The 20,085-nt window shown below is 40.8% G+C and overlaps 1 pseudogene; it reads left to right on the forward strand.

Annotated features, from left to right (window-relative positions):
• The first annotated feature begins 3,905 nt into the window (after positions 1-3,905).
• On the forward strand, positions 3,906-6,669 carry LOC122671219 (annotated as a pseudogene).
• Positions 6,670-20,085: the final 13,416 nt, after the last annotated feature.

Here is a 20,085-nt window from a genome sequence, read left to right on the forward strand (position 1 = left end):
CATTTCTAAGCTGAAGGTCTTGAGTTCTACTCCGCTTCCCCCCTTGGGGCCACCCTCCCAGAGGAAACTCCCTGGTGAGCATGGGGGCCCCAGTATCTCTCGGTTTGTGTATTTTGTGGGGTTGTGCATGAGCTCGGGGGGGAAATACCAAATAATCAATTCATGTGATAGAAAATGTTCTAGGCAGTTGCATCCATTTTTTTTTTTCTAGGGACGGGGGAGAGGGCTTTAGAGGAGGGCACAATTGGCTAGAGGATTAGCATTTGTACTGAAATTTGATATCTGGGATAGGTAATGGGGTTTTCAAGCAGTAGGTTAATAGGAACCTCTTGACAGCCTCAAAACATCTGTCTTGTGGTAGTTTGAATGGGGCTCAAATTTGTGGAAAAGGTAGACCAGAAGGTCCTTTATTAACCATCAACTTTCAGCTTTAAACTAGAGTTTACTAGGTGTCAAAATAAAGCATTGAAAAATTCAGGACTACCATAAGAATGCATGGACATTCATGAGGGTATACATGGCATGTGAAATGTTTAATAGAAGTTAAATCCGAAATTTAATACATGATAAACCACATCATTCCATAGTTATCCATTAGCAAGGATTGTTACATTACCTTTTCATGTTTCACGAATGCCTAGAGAATCTTTGCCCTTATTTTTTGATGAAAGTGTAATCACACAAACCACACACCAATCCCAAAAGGTTAACTGACTTCTAGGACCGTGGAATGGCAGATATACACAACATACACCCGATGTGGGACTAAACCCACGCACCCAACGCACACAATTCAACTCTTTCCCTTATTTAAAGTTGGGAAAAGGCTCTCTAAGGCTAAGTTGTACAGTGTGCCCCCTCACATGTATTATTTTATTGATTTTTTAAAGAGAAATAATGATTTAAAAAAACAATGTGAGAGGATATCGAGTACCTTAAAAGAGAGAAACAATGATTTAAAAGTGAATATTGATCCGGCTTGCCTTCAGTGTCCCCCCCCCCCCCCAAGAAACTACTGATCACATTTTACTGGGTTGTTCCTTTGCAAAGGCATATCGTTTTGTAGCTCCCTTTTGTATGTGGTGCCTTCGATTTCCTCTCCTTCTATACACCTTTAGATCCAAGGATAGAGTTCCATCATATCTCAGGGTAAGTTGATCAGCAGACGAGCTCTTGGGTTATGTGCATATATCTACTGATATCTATAGACTGCTAGCAACAATCACATCTTCAACCGCAAATTTTGGTCGCCAATTGAAGTTATCAAAGCAACAGAGTTGGCATATCATGAGTATTATCAAGTGACCCTTAAGATCCCAAATAAAATTCTCCCTTCAAGCTTAACTTCAAGGCCCAACCAACCTTTGAAATGGGAACCTCGTCCTCTTGGTATGATTAAACTCAACTGTGATGCATCACTTCCACCAGATTATAAAAGAGGAGGCCTTGGATTTATTCTTCAAGACCATCTAGGAGCTATGTCTATTGTTGTCTCTGAACCAACAACATCTCAATCTATTGTTCTGGGAGAGGCTCTAGCGATGAGTTTTACGTTATTGTAGCCAAGATCCCATAGTCGACACCCAAACCCAGGGCCGACACTCAAAGTCCTTGAGTCGACATCAATCATATCTCCCACTAACATCAACCCTTCCCCTGCGAGTGTTGAGCAAAACCTTTTGAATGTCCATCTCCAATCAACACTCAGACCTTTTCTTAGCAACACTGAACACCACTTCAACAATGTCGACACCTATTCATCGACATCAGCTTGATATCGACCTTGCTTCTCCTCAATGTCGACTCGACCTCACTTCAATGTCGATTCCATGCAAATCCGAGCCACCCAAACTTATCATGTTTAGCTCCGATTTCACTTTCTTTCGCGACCAAACTTGTTAGATTCCCCTAGAGGCCAAGGAATGGACAAAAGGGTTACCATCAATCTTGATGGAGAAAGAAGGGGAGGAGATAAGATTGAAAACCAAATTGCCCCACGTATCACTAAACCCTAAAAAGCCAAATAAAGCACGGATCATGCCCCATTCTAGTTTGTTATAAGCCTTAGCCATATCAATCTTGATAGCCACAAAGCCCCTCTTTCCATTTGGAGTCTTAAAAAATGGAAAATTTCTTGAGCCAAGAAAATATTGTCAGCAATATGTTAGCTAAGGATGAATGAAACCTGGAAAGGAGAAATAAACGAGGCTAGAAAGCCCTTGAGGTGATTGGCTAGAATTTTAGCAATAATTTGATAAGAAACATTATAGAGACTAATAGGGCGGAAATCAGAGATCTTAACAACATTATCTTTCTTTGGGATTAGGCAAATTAAGGTGTGATTACAATCCTGGGGAAGGGAGAGAGAAGTCACAAAGTGATGAACATCAACACTAATAATATCTCAAATTTTATGGTAGAAACACGCTTGGAAGCCATCAATACCAGGGGCTTTGAAAGGCCCAAGGGAGAAGACAACATGTTTGATTTTCCTGTAGATATGGGGGAGAAGTTATGGAGAGTGACTGTTCCTGGTTTATCATAGGGTCAAAAAGGCATTCCAGAAAACTAGGGTCTAGGTAATTAGAAGAAGTGAAAATCGAACTGAAGTGATAAATGAAAATTTTGGCTATGCCCCTTGGATCATCAATTTTGGACTCGTCAGCATCAAGGATGAAATCCAAATGGTGATGTCTCAAGTTATGTTTGGAAACAGAGTGGTAAAACCTCGTGTTTGCCCTGTCAAGGCATTCCTTGATAAGTTTTGGAGGCTTTTGCTTATTGGACTTGGTAAAACAAGACCCGGGCAATTTAATCCCATCGAGAGAGAACCGGGATATCAGGTATAAGAGAGAGAGGGCTGTAGGAGAAAGATGGTAAAGGGTACCACCCAATTTCTCCGATTCATTTTACCAAAAAAAAATAAAATTTCTCTGATTCAAAGAGTACCTCATTAAAATCACCACTAACAAGAAAAATGTAGGAAATGGAGGTACTAAACTCATGGCAAAAGACTGGGTATGCTAGTGGTATATCATAAACTAGCACCCTATGTGTCGATCTATTTCTTCTGCTCATGTCAACAAGCAATTCGAGGTTAAAATCCTACAGTGCGGACAATTTGCGGTGCACTGCAGTACGAGCCTGAGAGCTCGAGACGTGAAAGAAGCGTCATCCAACAGTGCAAGCTCGATGCAAGACAGCTTTTTTTTCTTTCTTCTCGAACTCGACATCGTTGGATGTCGCATCTTCCACGTGTCGAACTCTCAAGCCTGCACTGCACTGCACCGCACCGCAAGATTAGGGCACTATAATACGCAGATTAGGGTGGGGAGCATATAACATATCATGCCCCAAACACCAAACATGCAGGAATTTTTCCGATTCAGAGAATACCATTTAAGTTTGATTCTTTCGCGCTTTTGCTCTCTCAGTCTCTCTATTTCTCTCTCGCCCTCGCTCTGCATTTAGGGCACACAGGTCCCTTCACCCGTTGGACGGTATCTTAGCCTCCGATCATCACCGGGGGAGACAGGGCTGCTGGTATGGCGGTTGGAAGACCTAATGAGCATGTGGGTCGGAGACTCCGCTTGAACAGGTGAAGAATATGGAATCATTCACAAATCATGGTTGCTGCTCCACTTTTTCTGTTGTCACATATCCCGAATGAGCAGCTGCTCCACTTTTTTCTGTTCTGCGAACTAAGAGGAGGCGAAGTGTGTGGCTGCATTTAAGATTTGAGAGAGAGAATGCAGAGTCTGAGACGCCTCTCAGTAGCAACAGCAATAAGAAGCCCCTTTCGCTACCGGGTTTCATCTGAGATATGGGCGACATCAGTTTTCGATCCCAACACGAGCCATCTGGGAAGAAGGGTATCGAGCAAAGAATCCTCCGACCGTACAACAATGAATAACGGAGACGATGAATGGAATGACACCTGGGAGTCTGCTTGGCTCCCTGAAGATAATTTCTCATCGTCCAATAAGAACAAGAGAAACTACAGGCCTCCCTGGGAGGCCGATGTCAACTTCCCCTCTTGTGCCACCAATGTCGTCCTCCCATCCGATGTTGATGCAGAGACCAAGGCTTTCGTCGAGGACATGAACGACAATTGGAACGAGAGAAAGGGAAGATCGCCCAAGTCGATGATGCAGTAGCAACAACAACATGGGGAAAGTTCACTTTATAGTTTGGAGAACATTAAGAAGGGCTACCGATTGAAGAAGCAGAGAATTCATGCCGCTCTGTGGATGAAAGAGATCGAAAAGGAGGAGGAGGCCAAGCTCTGGGATTCCACCTCCTTTGCGGGTGGCACGAACGATATCGAGAGATTGCTCGACAGCTGTTCTGAGTATGTTTCTCTCTCTCTCTCTCTCTCTCTAGAGAAGATACAGTTCTCACATAATCTTTTGATGACTGAATACAGTTGAAGGATTTTAGGGTATAACCATTAGTTTCCCTCATTTTTCATTTCTAGGGATGGGGGACGGGTCAAAAATTTATTTTTTTCGTTTCATTCTACGAGTTTGTTGGAAATTTCTATCCTTTTAAATCAAACTATCAAACGTCAGGCGAATAAAACTTCAGTCCCTCAGACATTCTGAAAATGAGGGAGACTCAGAGCCCGAAAACAGTATGTGCATGACTTCCGTCGAACAGTTAGAAGGCTCAGGTCTCTCTCTTTAAACCTGTCAATCATATCAACATCACTATGGGAGTATCATACAATTTTTTCAGTCATTGATCTCTGGGTTGTATTTGCTGTTGATTTCTTCATATGATCTCCAAGTTGATCTTTAAGTGGCATCGCCCATGCGTGATAAAGAAGTGGATCTCAGATGGCCTTATGGCTTTATGGTTGGTCCATTCCTGTAGCTTGCTCTACAATTAGAAGTCAGCATTTTGCTTATCTCTGCCATACAGCTTCACATAACTCCTGCACAGAGATGCGACGTTGGTAGCAGTATTAGTATACCACCTGTCTGCACAAAGATATTGCAATGGATGAACAGTGTTTCTACACCCCTTTGTTAATTTTTGTCTTCTAAATACTGATGCTTGATTTAAGCTGGTGCTGGGTTACTGTCATTCTGCTTGCCATTGCTCAATCAGATGCGCAGATGTTCCTCAATGTTGTCTGTTGAGGATTTAGTCTCAGACCTACCATCTAATCCTTCAAAAAATTTACAATGGTTAATTGATCTTGCCGCGAGATTCTGAAAATAGCTGGTCAGGAAAAAGGGGTGAGGGGTGGGGAGGGCTTCTTAGAATATTTTGGTGGAGCAAAATGACACTACAATGACCATGCTGGAAGAAATCTTTTGGGATCCGGCAAATGACAAAGACTGCTACACAATGCAAAGTTAGCGTTCTAAATTTTTTAAACATATTGAAACCATGGGAATTGCTATATTCATCAATGACCAATCATCATAAATCATTTGGGATATCTAAGTAATTGAAGTTTCAAACTCAGACTGCTCAGCTAAAGATTCTGTAGCTAGGTTTTGATGCAAAGCTTAATGAATGTAACATGTTAGAGAGGCTTTCATTGTGGAGTTTGCTCACTGCTTCACTAATTGCAGGATTTTTTACTCTGGTAACAATGAGTTGAATGACTCCATGATTCCAAGCACTTCAGAGTCTAAAACCAAGCCAGATGGTTGGGAAACAGCATCAAAATCACAAGATGGAAATATCTGGGAGATGTCACAGAGGGAGGAAGACATCCTCCTTCAAGAATTTGAGCGCCGAATTGCATTTTGTAAATTTCAGGTACATCCTCATTAAAGCAAGTTACCTCCCCCCCCAAAAAAAAAAAAGAAAAAAAATCTTTCGACAATGTCTTATTAGTGCAAATTTTGGAGCTTTGAAGTGCATTATGAACTCACAGATGCCCAGTATTAGCATGAGCTTTACTTTTGAATGCTGCCTGATATGTGGGAAGCACAGTTGTCAAGGCATTGCCTAGGCGTCGCTTAGGTGACTGCCTTGGCATCCAGGTGCCTTGATTGCCTGTGTGGGCGTTTTGGTCTCCTTGATCACCTTGTGTTCAGGCCCCCTTCAACACGTAATTCGCCTAGACTCCGTAACAACTATGGTGGGAATTGTTTGTCAAAAAAGAAGGGATAACCCTGTCTAGACCCATTTATATGAAGAGGCCATTGCCTATTCATAACAATATGAGAGGGTCAATTATTTTTCTTGCTCAATCAGACGAGATTATTGATAGAAAAATTTGGATTGTTACATCGCATGAATTTGGACTCTGGGATGATTGACATTGGTCTTAAACGGCCGGACCCATACTTTTTAACCTATTGTTGGGGCCCCAGCATTTTTCATATTTATTCAGATACTTCATGCCCTTCACTTTGCTTTGCAGATTGCGAGCTTTATCAAGTCTCATATATTTAGCCGGAGGAGACCAATTGATGGGTGGAGATACATGATAGAAGAGCTGGGACCAAATGTCAGGAAAGGAAAGGGTAGTGTTTCAAGGCTGCCCAATTTATCTGATTCATCAACCCAGCCTTTCAAGGAGGAGAGAACACCTATTGGGAGCAGTGTTGGACCTCTCAGAGGGAGGTAGTTGTATCTCGTAATCCATCAATTGGACCAGTGATATGTACTATATTTGATAATTATGTTCACTCTTGAAACATTAATGCGAAAGAGGCACATTTGAGGAGGTTTATCACAATTTTCAATTCATCACCATACTTCAGGCCCTAAACTAAATGCTAGGAAAATGAAACTGTAGAGATTGGTTATCTGTTCTTGCTTTATTTACTTCATCTGTGTATCCTCATTATTTGCTGTTATCCCAAATCCTAATGTCTGAATTTTGAGATCTGTTTTAAAGTTTAAACCCTTTACGTTCAGAAATCATATATTTTGTGCGAAAAATTATTCCGGCATGCCCTCACGTTGAATTACATAACCTGTCCTGTTTTTTTTTGCTATGAAATGATGTTGATTCACATGTCAAATTTAATATATCCTCTCATATATAGGCATGCCCCTCCCCCCACCCCACCCAATATATGTCCATGCACCCTACATTGGACTACTGATTTTTCTAATATCTTGTTTAGCCACTTGGCAAATTCAAATTGGTCTGAAACTTAACTTGTGAGAGAAGACCTTAAGGACCAATGTCTACACAGAATTTCAGCGCCACCTGAACTGTCATGTGGCATTTATTAGTGGGGATGCTGCCCTACTTCCAGATGAGTTATACATTAAACCTTCATACATTGTACATATAACTATATAAGCACTTCTGTCTTGCTGTCCTGTTGTGGTCTTGTTAGTTTGCTGCATTTCTATATGGTTCTACATTGCACTTCCCCAATTGTATGAAAGTATGTCATCTCCAACAGGCTGGTGGCACAGGAGTCATTCTCTAGTTATAACTAATTAAGAAAATGATGGCTGGTGAGTAAAGGGAGATAGGGGGATTTAGCTATCTGATTTATTTGGCTCCATGGTATACCATTGTTGCGTTGAAATTATATTCATTGTAACAGGCTGAACAATAGCAATATAGTTTTTATTTGCATCAAAAAAATATCTTCTCCAGGGTTCTATGCTTTGTAGGCTCCATTTGTTTCAAATTTGTGGAGGTAAAATACTTTTCAAACATAGTAATATGGCCTTAATATTTTTCCGTCGAAGAACAAGTGGGGCCAAAATTTTGTGGCAGGTAGAGGTTTGGGTTTCCTACTCAGGTGTCAAGTTTTAGCTCTAAAAGAGTAGATGGGCGCAATAAGACTTGGGGAGAAAAATTTTAAAATGAGGTTTTGAAAAAGGAGAAACTTGCCGCTTCAGTTCCCGTCAAGAATCAAGATAAGCTTCCCTTTGTTGTTCACAAAATTCTACTACATGGTACAATGATGAGGTAATTTCAGCTATTGGATAGACTAGATTATCTATTTAGGACACGGGGAACTGGGCCGAGCAGGGACTGGAGATAATTTTGCCCAAGAGGTTTCGAGTTCAAGCCTCCCCCCCTCCCTTTAGTAATAAAAAAAAGAGTAAATTACACGTCATCCCTTAGTTTTCAAACGAAACTCAGATCACCCTCTGGTTTTTGAAAAAACTCAAATCACACCCCTAGTTTAGATCCCAATATGACAAATTAGTCCCTACCTTTAGTTTTATGCTGTTAAGTGATGATGTCAGCCAGTTAAATAAATTTAAATCCCTAAACTACTCTTGACCAATATTGAAGATGAAGGAAGGGTAGTATTATAAATTTAATTCTAATGTTTTAGTACGAGGGTAAAATAGTTCTTTCATACCAATAACTAACAGCAGACTAACACCGTTATTGTAGAGGGAGTGAACTGAGTTTCGCTTGAAAACCAGGGGATGACGTGTAATTTACCCTAAAAAAAAAATCTCTCAACTATATGGACAATCATGTAGACTAATTTTTTCAGTAGATATTGTACTTTAATTTTTTAATGTAATAATAATTTCTTTGCTATTTTGGTATTAAAAAAACTGAGTTTGGTATGCATTCTAGGTTAATTTTGCATTCTCGGATGATACGAAATCGACCTAGAATGCGTTCCAAGAATGCATACCAAACACAGCCTTAGTATTTGGATTAAACAAAAGTGTCTTTTAAAAAACATTATAAACATGTGAATTTTTATTAGAACCTAAGAATGTTTGAATAATTTAGATTGATCTGAAAATTAACCTATAATTAGATCATGATGTGAACAAAATTATTTGACAAATTTGGATCCCACGAACACTGATCATAGACCAAAAACCGCAATAATTAAAACTCCTAGTTGTATTTCGTTGGGTCATTGTTCCTAGAAAACAAATGAGGGGAAAAAAAATATAAAAAGAAAAATCCTAACCATTACTTCTTGTCTGGTTTCATCTCTGTTTGCATCGGTGTGGCTGGTTTCACACAGACGTCAAATTCCATAGAGAACGATCAATGGAAGAGTTTCCCTGCTTTAGATAAACAATAGAATTTTGAAACCTACTATTGTGATACATTGACAATAGTCATAGGAGAAAGTTTTCTTTCACCACACAGGAAGGGTTCATAAAATTGGATCGCACATTAAATCAAAAAGAGGCCCGGCAAGGGGCTCGGCTCCAGTTACGACCGGTTTATAGTGTATTGTGCTTTTCGGACCTTTAGCCGCTGTTGTGCCATCGTGCGGTGTAGCAGTGGCCATGTGTGCATAGTGGGGCCCGCTGTGCACACATGGCTGCTGCTGCACCGCACGATGGCACGGCAGCGCAGCAGTGCACAGCAGCGGATAAAAATTCGTGTTTTTCAGCTCATAAAGTGGTTACTGCATTGAAAAAAAATGTATGTTGTGGTTTTCCCTACATAGGGACAAGGACCGAGTTTTTCCACACTTATGGTCAAGGGATGAAAGAGTTTTTCCACACCCACCGTCAAGGGATGATGGGTGCAGATGGTGTTGAGAGGGTATCGCGTAAGGGGTGGGCATATTATCGACTTCATTCTATAGGGGGTGAGACATTAATAATCTTAGGAGTAAGGTCAAGGGTGTCAATCGGGTCGATTTCAGTTCAGTTCGGTTCCATCCCTCGAGAAGAAATAAGAAAGATCATGGTTTTAACTTTTTTGAAGCCTGGAGTTTCTCTGCAACTGCTTAAACATAAATTGGAATGAGTCCTGTTTATTTCGGAAATTTCAGATAAATATCGTTACAAAAGAAAAAAGATGTCAATGGAGTTCATCATGGACCTCCTGAAGGCATTCATTGCTTCACTATAAGATTTTTCATTTTTCGTTATTAATTTCATTCCAATAAATAATCTGGGCTACAATGAAGATAGAAACAAAATATGAGATTGAAATATGAGATTGAATTCTCCGTGTTTCCTTGTGACCATGGATTGTGTATTTATATCATATGTGAGGATTACAAAAGTATTTGAATTTCAAAATACAAAAGATAGAGTTTGAGTTCCTATAGACTACTGCTATACAGTTTTTGAAGAGAACAAATACGAGAAGAAGATAAGAGAGAGAGATAATAAGAGAGAGAGATAAGAGTGCCACGGTTGTAACCACCTCTCATATTCTCCCGTTACCAGGTTTAAGATTTGAATTTGAATTCAAATCTGGATCTTTATCCTTAATATGCCCCCTCAAGCGAAGCGGCCGTTGCACGACGATGAACTTGGTCCGAAGTAGGCGATACCTTGGCCTTGGTAGGCCCTTTGTCATGATATCTGCAATCTAGTCTTGACTTGGAACAAACCGAATTTGGAGACGCTTGGCTGCTATTTGCTCTCAAACAAAATGGTAATCTATTTCAATGTGCTTTGTCTGTGCATGAAATAACGGATTTGCAACTAGATAGGTTGCACCAATGTTGTCACAGTAAAGGAGTGGGACAGCTGGTGAGACACCTAGCTCTGCAAGTAATTGTTGCAACCATATGAGTTCTGCTGCAGCATTTGCTAGCCCTTTGTATTCAGACTCTGTGGATGACCGGGCAACGGTGTGCTGTTTCTTTGAGCTCTAGGATATTAGATTGTCCCCAAGATATACACATTAACCACTTGTGGATTGACGGTCATTAGGGTAGCCAGCCCAATCAACGTCTGTGTAAGCACTTAGCTGAGATGTGGTGGACACATTGAGAAGGAGCCCAAGATCTAGGGTGTCTTTTACATAGCGCAATAGACGTTTGACAGCAGACCAATGTTCAGTTGTTGGAGAGTGCATGAACTGACAGACTGAATAAGCAATGTCCGGTCTGGTTAATGTCAGATATTGCAGTGCGCCTACTGTACTGCGGTAGAGTGTAGGATCAGGGAATAATTCGCCACTATTCTTTGTGAGGCCTGTTGTAGAACTAGGAGTGGGCATTGGCTTTGCAGCCTCCATGTTTGTCTTCTTAAGAAGATCAAGAGCATACTTTGTTTGAGACAAGTGTAACCCTTGGGTTGAGAGAGTTGCTTCAATTGCCAAAAAATAATGTAGATCCCCTAAATCCTTTATAGCAAATTCATTGCCTTGGCGCCAGATAATATCTTTTATGGCCATGGGTGTTGTCCCTGTGATGATAATATCATCCACATATATCAGAATGTAGACCTGCTGCCCATTGTCACACCTAACATACAAAGATGTATCTGATTGAGATGACTGGAACCCAAGTGTAACTAAAAACGAACCAAGCCTATGTGCCCAAGCCCTTGGGGCTTGCTTGAGACCATATAGGGCACGTTTGAGTTGACACACATGATGTGGATGGGCTGGATCAGAAAATCCTTGAGGTTGAGTCATATACACTCGTTCTTCTAAGGCACCATTTAGAAATGCATTTTGGACGTCGAGTTGACGTAGGCTCCAACCCTTAGAAACAACAAGAGAGAGAACTATTCTAATGGTAGTAGGTTTTACAACAGGACTAAAAGTTTCAAAATAATCGATGCCTTCCTGTTGAGTAAACCCCTTGGCTACAAGCCAAGCTTTGTACCTAGAGATAGTTCCATCGGCGTGTCTCTTGATGCGATACACCCATTTGTTTCCAACAACATTAAAGGATGGATTTGGAGGAACCAATTCCCAAGTACCATTTCGCAAGAGGGTATCAAACTCTTCACTCATGGCTGCTCTCCATTTGGGATCTTTATTTGCAACAGTGTAAGATTTAAGCTCCTCGTCTGTACAGGCCATACTTGAAACCAATGCTTGGGCTATGGGATGTCGTGTGGCAAGGAGATTAAGTTTCGTAATTGGCCTTGTGACACCATCACGAAGACGAGTTACCATAGGATGTGAAGGTTTGCTAACTGGTTGGGGTGGTGGTGGTGGCGGGTTAGGCTCAAGAGGGGCGAATGTGACATTTGGAGAGGTTTGTTGGTTTAGGGTGGGGGAGGGAAGGTCATGGTGACCCGATGGAGGGGAGGGAGGGTCAAGGTGACCTGATGGAGGGGAGGGAGGGTCATGATGAGCCGGGGTTGGGGTGGGGGGGTCATGACGATCCAGGGGTGGGGTATGAAAGTCGATGTTACCCGTGGGGTTGGGGAATTGCACTAATTGAGGATTATTACATGGATAGATTACATTGGTATTGATGAATGTGGGGTTGGGAGGGGAAGGGGATGCACTGTTGCTTTGTGACATTGTTACATCAGGGAATGTTGACTCATCAAATGTAACATGACGTGAGAGGTATACTCTCCCAATTGCTGGATCCAAGCATTTGAAACCTTTGTGTGCATTACTGTAGCCCAAGAATACACATTTAGTTGACTGGTACTGCAGCTTATGTTGATTGTATGGTCTCAGCCATGGAAAGCAAGCACACCCATAAATCCGCAAGTATGAGTAATCTGGCGCAGCTTTGAAAAGCACCTGACAAGGAGATTTGTTTTGCAATATCTGTGTAGGCAAACGATTTATCAGGTAAGTTGCAGTTTCAAAAGCTGACACCCAGTACTTCATTGGAACCGAAGCATGTGCCATCAAAGTCAATCCAGTTTCTACTATATGGCGGTGCTTTCGTTCGACCCTTCCATTCTGTTCAGATGTATGAGGGCAGGAATACCTGTGAGTGATGCCATGTTGTTTAAAAAGTGGTCAAAGTATTGGTATTCCTTGGCCCCATCAGACTGAAACATTTTAATGGTGCATTTGAAAAATTTTTCAACATATTTATTAAATATGAGAAAAATAGATAACGCATCAGAACGTTTAACAAGTGGAAAAATCCAAGTGTATCTACTAAAATCATCTATAAACGAGATGTAATAGCGCTAACCTTGAATAGAAGATAAAGGGGTTGGTCCCCAAATATCCGAATGCACTAATTCAAAAATGGAAGATGCAACAGAATTGCTTAAACGAAAAGGCAACTTATGGGACTTTCCCATTTGACACGAAACACAAATGGAATGAGAAATGGCAGCATTAGTAGGCAAGTTGGAATGTTGAATGACAGTGTCCAAACACTTGATAGATGGATGACCAAGTCGATCATGCCATGTTGACTTGGAGACTTTTTCACCAATATGCACACTAGGCTGATTATTGATTGGAGGAGATGATGACCTAGGAGAGGTAGGAAGGCGGTACAACCCATCTTTAATCGAACCACGAAGCAGAATTTTCCCCGTGCGAGGGTCCTTCACAAAACAACAAGAAGAGTGAAACTCCAGAATCACATTATTGTCAACTGTAAACTTCCTAACAGAGAGAAGATTTTTGGTTATTTGAGGCACATGGAGCACATCTTTAAGTTTAAAGGAATGAGAAGGAGTAGAAATTATGGAAGTTCCAGTATGATGGATGGCCAAACCAGCTCCATTACCCACACGGACTTGATCCGAACCAGTGTAAGGACTGTTCAAAGTCATCTTCTCCATATCAGCAGTTAAGTGATGGGTGGCACCTGAGTCAGGGTACCAGGCTGAGTCAAATGATGCAGTGGGTGTGGCAAGGAGAGCCATATATAGGTGAAGCCGGTTGAGACTGCTGCGATGGTGCTTGGAAATTTGGATTGAAGCGGTTGTAACAATTCCGGGCTGAATGAGGGCCACGCCTACAGATTTGGCAGAGAGCCAGGTTGGAGTTCTGATTGTAGTTGGAACCCTGGCCTTGTCCTCTACCACATCGGTTGTAGTTGTTGTAGGTATACCGGCCTCTATTAGAGGTAGTAGAACCTGTAGCAGATTGGGCATTATTGGATGTTGGAGAATCGACATCTTTTGCTGTCAAGTTGACTTCAGCTGCAGGGAGATCAAGCAATGGTGACCTCTGTTCCTTCAGAATTTCCTGGCTTAGAAGAAGACCAATAAAGTCATCAAGGGATAGAGGATCTATTCTGGTGGTGACAGAGGTGGCAAAGGACTCATAGTCTGATCCAAGGCCACGCAGTATGCTAAGGATGATGTCTGCTTCCGATACAGGGTGAGCAGCAGCCGCAAGATGAGCAACAAGTTTGTTGACTCTTTGAAGGTATTCAGCCATGGAGGATGTGCCACGCTTGATTTGCAGCAATTGGTACTTGAGCTGCATTATTCGGGCTTGAGATTGGGATGCATAGATCCGTGCAAGGGTTTCCCATGCGGCTTGGGAAGATGAAGCACCAATAATGTGGGCCATTGAGTGTTCAGTTAAAGAGGAAATTATCCAAGATATGATAATCTGATCCTGGCGTTTCCACAATGTATGCGCAGGATTAATGGAAGAAATGGAGGTGGAGGATTCGGTGGGGGTGGCTGAAAGAGTTTTAGGAGGGCAAGAAAAGCTGCCATCTATGTAACCAAATAGATCGTGAGCATGTAGTAATGGGATGAATTGGGATTTCCATAATAGATAGTTGGTGCGGTCAAGCTTGATGGGCAAAAACTGGATGATATTGGTAGGAGAGATTATTGTTGGATTGGTGGAGGAGATTGTAGTGGAGGAGGAATCTGAGTTAGCCATGGAGGATAAGGACGATGGTCAGTAGCTCTGATTACCAAGATAGAAACAAAATATGAGATTGAATTCTCCGTATTTCCTTGTGACCACGGATTGTGTATTTATATCATATGTGAGGATTACAAAAGTATTTGAATTTCAAAATACAAAAGATAGAGTTTGAGTTCCTATAGACTACTGCTATACAGTTTTTGAAGAGAACAAATAGGAGAAGAAGATAAGAGAGAGAGAGATAATTGGAATAATGCAACGATAATCCAACGATAATCTCTCCTACCATCTAGACATGGAGGATAAGTCAACACATTTCTAGACATTCTCTCCCAAGCCCATTTACATTACCAAAACATGTCATACTGCTAATTGGAATTTTAATCTGCATCAACAATATCTGGGAAGGAATCCATAGATGAATCCGAATTGAACTCAAGTGCTGGTCCTTTTTCTTTCTCACATGCTGATACAGAGGATAGAAGACTGTTTTGACCCCATAATTATGCATGCACCAGCAGTAGGTGTGACTCCTTTATCATACATTTCATTGTCAAGTGAGATGCATCTAAGATGTTACCATCTAAAGCACTCTTTAAGGACTCTATTTCAGCACATGCCGCACTGCTAGTAGGAACCAAGACACCTTTATCCATTGGAGAACGATTCTAGCGATCGCTGTGACTGGACCATGGTTGCATCACTGCATCTTCCCATCTCCATGTCAACGCCACCCATTGATCTCCTATTGCCTTCCTCAGAAGTTTGACCACCAGATGAATGCCCAATGGAGATTTTTTTCTGCCTGAGAATCTCCATTAGCCTGCTGTTTCTCAGAAGGTTCTTCAGCATTTTCCACTTGCTTATCTAGAACACCAATTGGGGCCTCAGTTTCTTCCCCATTTCCAAGCCAGTTATCATATAGGTCATCATCTGGATCAGGCTCATACAATCCCATTATCACTCTTGAAAATTGACTTTTTGGTTTGAGACCACCAAAAAATGTATTTTCTGAAATCTGCAGTAGATCCGTTCATCAAATCCATCATGGCTTTGAGACGTAAAATCTCCTATCACTCTTGTACCTGTTTCTTGTTTGCCTGGAAAATAATTTTCATGAGAACAATTTTATGGCCAATTTGTAAAAGCAATAGAAGGTAGCAGACAGTAAAATAGTACAGTCAGAAGCCTTTTGTTCTAAAATCGTGTAGTGCAGCTACTCTGTTTTCCCTTTTGAACAATAAGGTATCTGAGGATTGAAATATTATCTTATGGTTATTCCAGTGAATGCATCTGTTTAGTATTAGGGTGTTTTTTGTATTCAGTTGGTTGAGTTTCACTTCAGTTTGGTATGCATATAATTTTTTATAATCACTTCTTTGTACCAATCAAGCCAGCCTTTTTACAACCCCCCCTCTTTTTTCTTCTTCCCAATTGCCACTCCAAACAAAGTTCAACCACTGACATCTCCAACTGGTATCCAGAGGCCATCTTTCTCGGTATTAGATTGGTTTGTATCATTAAAACATGAAAGGGGGTGTGGGTGGGTGGGAGGAGGGAGGGAGAGGAAGAGATAGATAAAACTAGCACAGATCCACAATAGTGAAGAGTAGTTATGGAACTGATTCCTAAGAAAGGGTTCCGATGACTCTTTAGTGCTCACAGGCAAGCTCACACACTTTTTTCAAACATGAAACATACATACCACAGTAAGAAGAGCTTCCAGTGTCTACAGTGCAGCTATCTGAACAGAGATTGGAACTTTTGTTTTGTTTTCAGGTACTTCAACCTCCAAGCCAACTCCATTCTGATGCTCCTCCAAAGAGCCTGCTGCAATAATATGTTTCCTTTTCCTATTCCTAGGTTGCTGCAATGCTTCAGTTGTAGCTTTTGAATACATGTTAGAACATGGATTATCATTCCCATGACTAACAGAATCTAAATTGACAAATGCATTGTTAATAACTTCCTGAGCAGGGTATAAAGCCATCCCTGCACAAAGATCCAAAACTGCAAATTAGTTTAAACCATTATTTTATTTACGAGCAAGATAGAAGCCCAGTAAAAATATATAAGGACAACAGGGTGGAAAAGATCATAGGAAATTCGTGCAGTATATAAAGATAGCAGGGAAACAAAAAACAGAGGGGGTTGGCGACCAGATGTCATTGCATCTCTTGGTTTAACTCCTAAGTTTTCAATGGTGAAAGAGTACACAGTCGCAAGGATTAAACAACTTTGCTGTCTGAAATTTGATTTTGTTGGCAGCAAAGCCATAGAATCAGTATATGAAATTAGAAAGAAGACTGGCAAAGCGAAGGAGAAGATGATTTATGGGTTTAGTCTGCAAAGTTTTTAGTGATACTCAAGTATAGGAGATTGAAAATGACAGCTTTTTATAAGTTTGCAGTCTGCAGTATAGCCTTGTTGGCTCTTCTATGGCTTTGGGAGCCTTTTACCTTTGGTCCCTTTTTTTTTCTTTGGGGGGGGGGGGGAGAGAGAGAGAGAGAGAGAGAGAGAGTAGAGGAGAAGTGAAGTTTCAAAATTTTCTGAACATATCTTAGGGGTTTGGGGCCCCAAAGGAACCTCAAGAAAATATGACTATTAATTCATAACAATCTGTAATGCTATAGAGCCAAAACAACTATTTACTCAAAGTCCTTAGCAAAGATACCCGTGTCTGGTAAGTCAATGTTTTCAAACCACCAACCTCTCTAATAACTACTAAATACCATTGATTTATGAGGTTTTCATTCACCAACTGAGACACTTAGTAAATGTTAGGATTTAGGGTTTAAGTATAAGGTTGTTTAAAGCATTACACCCTGAGTATCTAGTTTGGAATACCCAAACTGCTGCCTCCAGCTAGTATTTATAGAATACTAGGGTTTAGGTCAGATAGGCTAATTACTAGATTACCCCTCACAGCCTAGGCATTAATACAAGTAGGATTATATTAGAACATATGAAGGGATATTACATAAATGCCCTTACAGTAAATAGTGCAGTGGCTAATCAGAATTGAAAGATAAAATTCAGAGACGAGCTGCAATAGGCTGATATTACTTTTCATATTTCTACCATTTTGCGCATAAGAAGCTAAAGTACTTCATCCATTCTTCATGTGTATCAATTATCAAATCTGAAAGTGGATTTTAAGTAGGACAGTCATTAGTAATGTTCTGTTCTCCAATTTCATTCAGTTTAACAAAAGATTGGAAGGCCTTTCTATGTAGGCTCCACCTACTTTTTGCCATGTTTAAGAATGATATGGCAATTCCAACTGTTAGATAGGTCATGTTTTGGATCAGCCACACGTCAAATTACAGAGTCAAATTCAATCATACCCTCCCTTGTATTGGCATGCACCCTCTTGATAGTCCTGGATTTTCAGAGCATTATTTTCCCATTTGGCCGATTCCATTTGACCTCAAACTCGACACAGGAGCATGGGGCCCTTTTGGATTACCTGTGCACAAAATTTGGGTCCATCCAAACCAGCAACAGACATTTGGACCATCCAGGAAGCACTCCCTTGGTGGATGTGCAGGAAACAGTTGCCCCATAAACTATATGAAAAATATTTCACCATTAATGATGCCAATGTAGTAGGTAAGATACCCAGTTTTATTTACATCTTTAGATTTTAGAAAACTTGAATTGGATACACATTATATCCATCCCAGAATTGTGAAAATGCAGAGCTGTATCCTTATTTCCTGTATCCATGTCCACATGTTTATCTATATCTGGGTATCATAGATGACAGTGCAGAAAGGTTCTACACAAGAAATACAGATCAACTTTTGGCTTTGGCAGAGCTCCTAAGTTGGGCATATTGAATAATGTGTGCATACCCTATCATCATAGTTGTCACAGCATCTAGGGGACCCAAGGCGCTGGGGGGGGGGGGGGGGCTAGGACGCAAGGTGACCAAGGTGCCCACCTAGGTGACCAAGGCGACCCTAGTTGTCAAGGCGCCTGCCTCGACGACACCTTGACAACTATGCTCTACATACTCAGCACATGCAATACAAAGGTGATTGGGGATAAAGATTGACATGACTTTGATATGTTCCATGTACGAAGGGAGTTCCAATATGTCATACAGTAATATAAACAGAAGATATATTCACTCTTTGGGAAATTCCTGTATACCAACACCCATGGATATCAGCAACATTCGCATGATTGAATACACCTTTATTCTAAATGATGAATGCACACATCGTCTGAAATACTCAGTTAGGAGTCTAACATCTGCAGCATGTGGTAGTATTTGACTGCCAGGAAAAGAATTACAAAGAACATAGTGAGTAAAAAATTTATCCTAATTTTCTGTTTTGAGGAGACAGATTCAACAAGTAGAGATAGTACTAGATAATTAAAACTTCACCAGCAAATTTCATTCCACAGGCAATAGCATAACTTCTGAACTTGAAATAAGATGGTTGAGCGGTGTACAACATGACATATGAACAATAAGCAGATCAAATGATGCCTGATCTTTCACAAGTGAAGTTCAGTTAGAAAATAGGGAAAATCAAGTTAGAAAGGTGATAGAAGAGGTCATAGGTTTAAGATACAGAGAAGATCAGGTAGGCAGAAAGAGTTGAAAAAATCTGAGATGAAAATCAGCAAATAGTACGAAGGGAGATTGGAGGCATACTTTTATCATGTTTTAGTTGTGGGTTTGATGGAATCATTCTATGAAAGGCTCTTAGTGAAAAATCCATGCAACCTCTCACAGACAATAAAATTCCCATCATCAGATACTGTTGGAAGTCGACAAGTCCAAGCATAATAAATAAGATCTTTTCTATGAAGCACAAGATACTCACCGAAAATAAGAAACTAATCTTACTTATTCAACTCCAGATATAAATGGAATATCTTTAAGATTCTTAATCAAATATAGTACTGTCTCCGGTTCATATTATGGATGCACAGAACCGAAATTTATAAGGGTTAAATACGCATACCCCCTAAAATGCACCCAATATTCGTCTTACCCCCTACGGTTCTGACAAGTCCACGTACCACCCCTACTTTTACCTCCCTAAAGCCACTTAAGTCCACACCAGGTGTTAAATGCTGAAAATGACCAAACTACCTTTTTTCTATCTTTTTTTTAATTTGAGAAGACCTAATTGCCCTGATCTATTTGCTAAAATTTGAAAAGACCAAAATGTCTCATCTTTACCAAATCATCAGCTTCTTTTACATACCCAATACTACCACCACCCACCCACCATTAACACCATCACCACCGTGAAGCCCCACCTCCAGCACCACCTCTCAATGGATGCAGTTTTTCGATCTTTAGCCTCCCAAATGCAGCTTTATCTTCAATGAAACCCAAGGAGGAATGTAAATGCAGTGGTGGATAATCTTCTAGCAAAGCAAGGGGTGGTTATCCAACTTTTGTCTTTTGGAGCTTGTCCTATGTAAGGGCCGTCACACTCTGATCCTAGTATGAAAATGCTATCCAATTTTTAGCTATCAGTGCCATGAGTGCCCAAAGCATTTCTTTACCAAAGCCAGAACAAACTAAGGATAATGCTTCACCCAAAGTAGGGTTAAGGCCGCTGATCGAAGAATGAAACAGGGGATAATGTTTCACCCAAAGTAGCGTTTTTCCT

This window comes from Telopea speciosissima, chromosome 8 (assembly GCF_018873765.1).
Source record: "Telopea speciosissima isolate NSW1024214 ecotype Mountain lineage chromosome 8, Tspe_v1, whole genome shotgun sequence".
Lineage (NCBI taxonomy): Eukaryota > Viridiplantae > Streptophyta > Magnoliopsida > Proteales > Proteaceae > Telopea > Telopea speciosissima.